A 7661-nucleotide genomic window follows, 5' to 3' on the forward strand; every position below is an offset into this window, starting at 1 on the left:
GATAAATAGATAACAGGCTACATTAGACTCATATGGATAACAGGCTACATTAGACTATATATGGATAACAGGCTACATTAGACTATATATGGATAACAGGCTACATATAGACTATGATATAGATAACTGGCTACATTATAATATATATGGATAACTGGCTACATAGACTACTAGTATATTGGATAACAGCTACTACTTATAGAATAATATTGGATAACAGCTACATTAGACTATATATATGTAAACAGGCTACATTAGACTATATATTGGATAAAACAGGCTACATTAGACTATATATGGATAACAGGCTACATTAGACTATATATATGGGATAACATGGCTACATTAGACTATATATGGATAACTGCTACATTAGACTATATATGATAAACAGGCTATATTTATAATATATATTGGATAACAGGCTACATTAGGACTACATTATGGATAAAAGGCTACATTTTAGATATATAGTCTAATGTAGCCTGTTATCCATATATAGTCTAATGTAGCCTGTTATCTATATATAGTCAAATGTAGCCTGTTATCTATATATAGTTGTCACGACTTCCGCCGTAGTCGGCTCCTCTCCTTGTTCGGGCGTCGTTCGGCGGACGACGTCACCGGCTTTCTAGCCATCGCCGCTCCATTTGTTCATTGTTCAATTTGTTTTGTCTTGTTCTCTGTACACCTGGTTAACATTCCCTAATCACACTGCATGTATTTATTCCTCTGGTCCCCCCCATGTCTTTGTGTGAAATTGTTTGTTACGTGTTTAGTGTGATGCGCCAGACTGGTTTTCCCCCCCGGGTATTGTATGTTGACCCGTTGTATGTATTTGTCATGCATTTGTATATTTGTGAGTGTTTTCACGCTTATTGACTTTTATCTGTGGCTGGAGGATTTTTGACGCAGATGTGTCTGTCTTGTGCTTTTGCCAAATAAAAGTGTGCCTGATCACAACTCACTGCTCTCCTGCACCTGACGGCTGCGTGGTCCCATGGTGTTTATACGTGCGTATTATTGTTTGTGCAGATGAACGTGGTACCTTCTGGCGTTTGGAAATTGCTCCCAAGGATGTATCAGACTTGTGGAGGTCTACCATTTTTTCCTGAGGTCTTGGCTGATTTCTTTTGATTTTCCCATAATGTCAAGCGAAGAGGAACTGAGTTTGAAGGTAGGCCTGGAAATACATCCACAGGTACAAGTCCAATTGACTCAAATTATGTCAATTAGCCTATCAGAAGCTTCTAAAGCCATGACGTCATTTTCTGGAACTTTCCAAGCTGTTTAAAGGCACAGTCAACTTAGTGTATGTAAACCTCTGACCAACTGGAATTGTGATACAGTGAATTATAAGTGAAAAAATATGTCTCTAAACAATTGTTGGAAATATTACTTGTGTCATGCACAAAGTAGATGTCCTAACCGACTTGCCAAAACTATAGTTTGTTAAGAAGAAATTTATGGAGTGGTTGAAAAACAAGTTTAAATGACTCCAAGCTATGTGTATGTAAACTTCCGACTTCAACTGAACTTCTCACGAGTCACCATCCCGGATCCGGGAGCACCCTCATCAGTAAAAAAGCTGACTAGCATAGCCTAGCATAGCGCCACAAGTAAATACTAGCATCTAAATATCATGAAATCACAAGTCCAAGACACCAGATGAAAGATACACATCTTGTGAATCCAGCCATCATTTCCGATTTTTAAAATGTTTTACAGCGAAAACACAATATGTATTTCTATTAGCTAACCACGATAGCAAAAGACTCAACCGCATATTTTCACAATTTTCTTACCGCACAGGTAGCTATCACAAATTCGACCAAATAAAGATATAAATAGTCACTAACTGTAACGGTGTTCCTCCTCCTCTTCATACGAAGAGGAGGAGTAGTGATTCGACCAAAATGCAGCGGGTTTTGAATACATAATGATTTATTAAATCAATCGACGAGACACGAAAACAAACACTGGGAAGGATTACAAAATAACAAAAAACGAATGTAGACTGACCTACACCATGAGTACTTACATAAAACACGAAGCACGTAGGAACAGGTACAGACTATAACAAACGAACGAACAAACGCTACAGTCCCGTGTGGTACGCAGACACAGACACGGAAGACAACCACCCAACAAACAGTGTGAAACCCCACACCTACCTTAATATGGCTCTCAATCAGAGGAAATTGAAAACCAACCTGCCTCTAATTGAAGCCAATATCAGGTCACCTTTAACCAACATAGAAACAGAAAACATAGACTGCCACCCAAACTCACGTCCTGACCAACTAACACATACAAAACTAACAGAAAACAGGTCAGGAACGTGACATAACCCCCCCCTCAAGGTGCGTACTCCGAACGCACCACCAAAAGTCTAGGGGAGGGTCTGGGTGGGCAATCTGACCACGGTGGTGGTTCAGGCTCTGGGCGAGGTCCCCACCCCCACCATAGTCACATCCCAGCTTACGTCTACCCCTTATAATGACCACCCTCTTATTCCGCCCCACCTAATTTAAGGGGCAACACCAAGATAAAGGACAGCTCCGGGACAAGGTAGCTCAGGACAGAGAGGTAGCTCAGGACAGAGGGATAGCTCAGGATAGAGAGGTAGCTCAGGATAGAAGGGCAGCCTCCGGACTGAAGGGCCACTCGGACAGAGAGCAGCTCTGGACTGAGGGGCAGTTCTGGATCATAGCAGCTCTGGGCTGGCTGACGGCTCTGGACGCTCATGGCTGGCTGACGGCTCTGGACGCTCATGGCAAGCTGACGGCTCTGGACGCTCATGGCAGGCTGACGGCTCTGGACGCTCCATGGCAGACTGACGGCTCTGGACGGGCTCATGGCTCGCTGACGGCTATGGCGGTCTGGCTCGCTGACGGCTCTGGACGGTCATGGCTCGCTGACGGCTCTGGACGGTCATGGCTCGCTGACGGCTCTGACGGTCATGGCTCGCTGACGGCCTCCTGGACGCTCATGGCTCGCTGACGGCTCTGGACGCTCATGGCCGCTGTGCGCTCTGGACGCTCAAATGGCTCGCTGGCGGCTTCTGGCAGAATCCTGTCTGGTTGGCGGCTCTGGCAGATCCTGTCTGGTTGCGGCTCTGGCAGATCCTGTCTGGTTGGCGGCGCTGGCAGATCCTGTCTGGTTGGCGGCTCTGGCAGATCCTGTCTGGTTGGCGGCTCTGGCAGATCCTGTCTGGTTGGCGGCTCTGGCAGATCCTGTCGGGTTGGCGGCTCTAGCGGCTCCTGACTGACTAACGGCTCTGACGGCTCGGGACAGACGGGCGGCTCTAATGGCTCGGACAGACGGATGGCTCAACGACGCGCTGGGGGAGACGGATGGTCAAGAGCGGCGCTGGGGAGACGGATGGCTCAGACGGCGCTGGGGAGACGGATGGCTCAGACGGCCGCTGAGGAGACGGATGGCTCAGATGGCGCTGAGAGACGATGGCTCAGATGGCGCTGAGGAGACGGATGCTCAGATGGGCTGCGGAGACGGGATGGCTCAGACTGATCCTGTCTAGCGAAGGCTTGGCTCTCCTGTCTGGCGGAAGGCTCTAGCGGCTCCTGTCTGGCGGAAGCTCTAGTTGGCTTCCAGTCTGCGGAAGGCTCTGTAGGCTACATGCAGATGGGCGGCTTTGCAGGCTTCATGCAGACGGGCGGCTTTGAAGGCTCAATACAGACGGGCAGTTTCATGCGGCGCTTGGCAGACGGACAGTTCAGGCGCCGTTGGGCAGACGGCAGACTCTGGCCGGCTGAGACGCACTGTAGGCCTGGTACGTGGTGCCGGAACTGGAGGCACCGGACTGGAGACACGCACTTCAAGCCTAGTGCGGGAGCAGGGACAGGGCACCACTGACCTCTCAAAGCGCACTATAGGCCTGGTGCGTGGTACCGGCACTGGTGGGCACCGGGCTGAGTGCACGCACCTCAGGAGCGAGTACGGGGAGAAGGAAAAGTGCGTACAGGGCTCTGGAGACGCACAGGAGGCTTAGTGCGTGTTGTCGGAACTGGAGGACCGAACTGGATACACGCACCATAGGAAAAGTGCGTGGAGGAGGAAAAGGGCTCTGGAGACGCACTGGAAACCTGGTGCGTAGTGTAGGCACTGATGGTACTGGGCTGGGGCGGGGAGGTAGCGCCGGAAATACCGGACCATGCAAGCGTACTGGGTCTCTTGAGCATTGAGCCTGCCCAACCTTACCTGGTTGAATGCTCCCGGTCGCCCGACCAGTGCGGGGAGGTGGAATAACCGCACCGGGCTATGTAGGCGAACCGGGGAAACCATGCGTAGGCAGGTGCCATGTATGCCGGCCCGAGAGAGAGCACTGGAGACCAGACGCGTTGAGCCGGCCTCATGACACCTGGCTCAATGCCCAATCTAGCCCTACCAGTGCGGGGAGGTGGAATAACCCGCACCGGGCTATGCACACGTACAGGAGACACCGTGCGCTCTACTGCGTAACACGGTGTCTGCCCGTACTCCCGCTCTCCACGGTTAGCCTGGAAAGTGGGCGCAGGTTCTCCTAACCTGCCCTTGGGCCACTACCTCTTAAGCCCGGTCCAAGACACCAGATGAAAGATACACTTCTTGTGAATCCCAGCCATCATTTTCTGAATTTTTAAATGTTTTTTACAGGGAAGACACAATATGTAAATCTATTAGCTAACCACGTTAGCAAAAGACACCACTTTTTTACTCCACCAAGTTTTTACTCATCAGTAGCTATCACTAATTCGACTAATAAAAGATATATATAGCCACTAACCAATGAAACAACTTCATAAGTGACAGTCTGATAACATATTTATGGTATAGCATATGTTTTTTTAGAAAAAATTGCATTTTTTCAGGTATAAATCATAGTTTACCATTGCAGCCACTATCACAAACTCACCAAAGCGAACTAGAATAACTAACAGAGAGGCAACGTGTATACCTAATTACTCATCATAAAACATTTCTTAAAAATACACAGCGTACAGCAATTTGAAAGACACAGTATTCTTGTGAATCCAGACAATATTTCAGATTTCTAAGTGTTTTACAGCGAAAACCACAATATATCGTTATTTTAGCATACCACATGAGCTAACATCACCCCAGCATTGATTCAAGGCAAAAAGAGCGATAACGTTATCACCACCAAAATATATTATTTTTTCACTAACCTTTCTCATGAATTCTTCAGATGACAGTCCTGTAACATCATATTACACAATGCATATAGAGTTTGTTCGAAAATGTGCATATTAGCATCACAAATCGTGGTTATGCATGTAATCTGTCAAAACATGGCATGCATTCTGGCCGGCACCATCTTGGAAGGCACTTAAGTTTATGATTATTTATCGATTAGATGACAAAAAATACAGGTTGGACAGCTAATGAAAGATGCATTAGTTATTAATGCAACCGCTGAGTTAGATTTTTAAAATTAACGTTACTAGACATACAGTGTGCGTTACAGCCAGACTAGTGCCGCAATAATGGCCGACAAATGCGTTTACATTTTTTCCACATAAATACGGAATAAAATCAAATAGCTCTTACTTTTGGACGAGCTTCCATCAGAATCTTGTGCAAGTTGTCCTTTGTCCAAAAGAATCGTTGCTTTGTTGTAAAACGTCCTCTTCAACTTCGGAACTAGCAGCTAACAATAGCTACGTGGGCACACACATGTCCAAATCCTAAAGCGCAATTACTACGAAAATTCTGAAAATAGCAATATCTCGCATAAACTGATATAATCGGTTTAAAATAACTTCGTTATGATGTTTCTAACACCTATATCGAATTAAATCACAGACGGATATATCTTATGCCGATAACGAAGCGCTTTTGAGCATGCCATTTGATGTCCTCTCTTGCGCCTTGACGAGCGTCCAAAAGAACGGACATGTCACTCCATGGCCTTTTTAAAAACTCTGAGAAATACGTAGAGACTCCCATTCCACTTCTCATTGGTTACTGCATCCAGGGGAAGGCGGGTGCAGTTCATTTCGACCCATAGGGCACACACAGAGCTTTAACTGATCTGAGAACAAGAGCCTAGTTTTCTGACCTTCGCATGCATCTGTCATGATTTTCGCTGTAGAAAGAGTTCTGGTTCACCCACAGACATAATTCAAACGTTTTTAGAAACTAGAGATTGTTTTCTATCCAATAGTAATAATAATATGCATATTGTACGAGCAAGAATTGACTACCCTCTACATAACCCAAAGTCACTGTGTCTCATTTTAATTACTACTCCTAAACACATACCACCATCACTGTGTCTCATGTTAATACTACTTCTAAACACAACCCACCATCACTGTGTCTCATGTTATACTACTCCTAAACACAACCCCAAGTCACTGTGTCTCATGTTAATACTACTCCTAAACACAACCCAAGTCACTGTGTCTCATGTTAATACTACTCCTAAACACAACCCACAACACTGTGTCTCATGTTAATACTACTCCTAAACACAACCACCCTCACTGTGTCTCATGATAATACTACTCCTAACCACAACCCACCATCACTTGTGTCTCATGTTAATACTACTCCTAACACACAACCCTCCATCACTGGTGAATCATGTTAATACTACTCCTACACAACCCACCAATCACTGTGAATCATGTAAATTACATTTCCTAAACACAACCCAAAGTCACTGTCTCATGTTAATACTACTCCTAAACACAACCCACCATCACTGTGTCTCAGTAAATACATCTCCTAAACACAGCCCCATCACTGTGTCTCATGTAAATACAATTTCCTAAACCTCTTATGAAACATCAACTCAATCACTCTTACTCTTTCTGTCACTTTTACTTTAGGGCCGTTTTCAAAAATGCTCCACCACAATCTGTTTGCTCTCATAGCTCTTAAAATAGCAGTGTACACGTCTTTATGTGAAACCACATGTACAACGTACATCCCGTCTTTTCTAGCATACAATATAGCTCAGTATTTGTCAAGGGTGCCAATAAGTTTGGTTCAGACACAGTTATACTTGACCCAGTTATACTTTGACAGTGAACATGACCCTAGTGAATGGAGATCTGGGTATTACTGGCAAACTCTACTGATCATGTTTTAAACATGTAAATGAATAAACTGAACTAAACTAAACACATGAAACCACAGTCCAGGGTCAGTATTCACAAAGTGTATCAGAGTAGGAGAGCTGATCTGGGATCAGTTTAGCCTTTTAGATAATAATTATATGAACCGTCTGAGACACTTTATGAAYACAGGCCCTGATGTAACAACCAGAACACAGTTCAAAATAAACCAACAAGAACAGAGATACAGTAAGTCATGTGATGTATGGCTAAAAACATAAAAAACTATATTCCAAGATATCGTCAAGTGTACTTACAGAATGAAGTGAAGGGGAAGGTCTTGTACAGTGAGTCAACTTACTGTCACTGTGTGGAAACAAAAAGTAGTCTACTGTAAGTGTTAGTAGAAGCAGGCGTAGTCTAAGTGTGAGTTCTGTGGTTGATACATGTTAAAAGTAGCCTAGTCTAGTCAGTGCATTAACATGCAGCAACAGCATGTCACATAAGGGATGTTACTGTATCTAAATAGAAAATGGTCTAAAGTCAGAATACTGTAGTTACATTTCTTTATTTGAG

The 7661-nt window shown here is 44.9% G+C and overlaps 1 long non-coding RNA gene across 1 annotated transcript in view; it reads right to left on the minus strand.

Annotated features, from left to right (window-relative positions):
* Positions 1–7452, minus strand: part of LOC139025267 (uncharacterized) — an 11615-nt gene extending 4163 nt beyond the window's left edge. Inside the window, exon 1 of the long non-coding RNA XR_011476779.1 lies at positions 7403–7452. This is a non-coding gene — a long non-coding RNA (uncharacterized lncRNA). The remainder of the gene's footprint in view (positions 1–7402) is intronic.
* Positions 7453–7661: the final 209 nt, after the last annotated feature.

Source organism: Salvelinus sp. IW2-2015, unplaced genomic scaffold (genome assembly GCF_002910315.2).
Source record: "Salvelinus sp. IW2-2015 unplaced genomic scaffold, ASM291031v2 Un_scaffold2442, whole genome shotgun sequence".
In the NCBI taxonomy this organism is placed as follows: Eukaryota; Metazoa; Chordata; class Actinopteri; order Salmoniformes; family Salmonidae; genus Salvelinus; species Salvelinus sp. IW2-2015.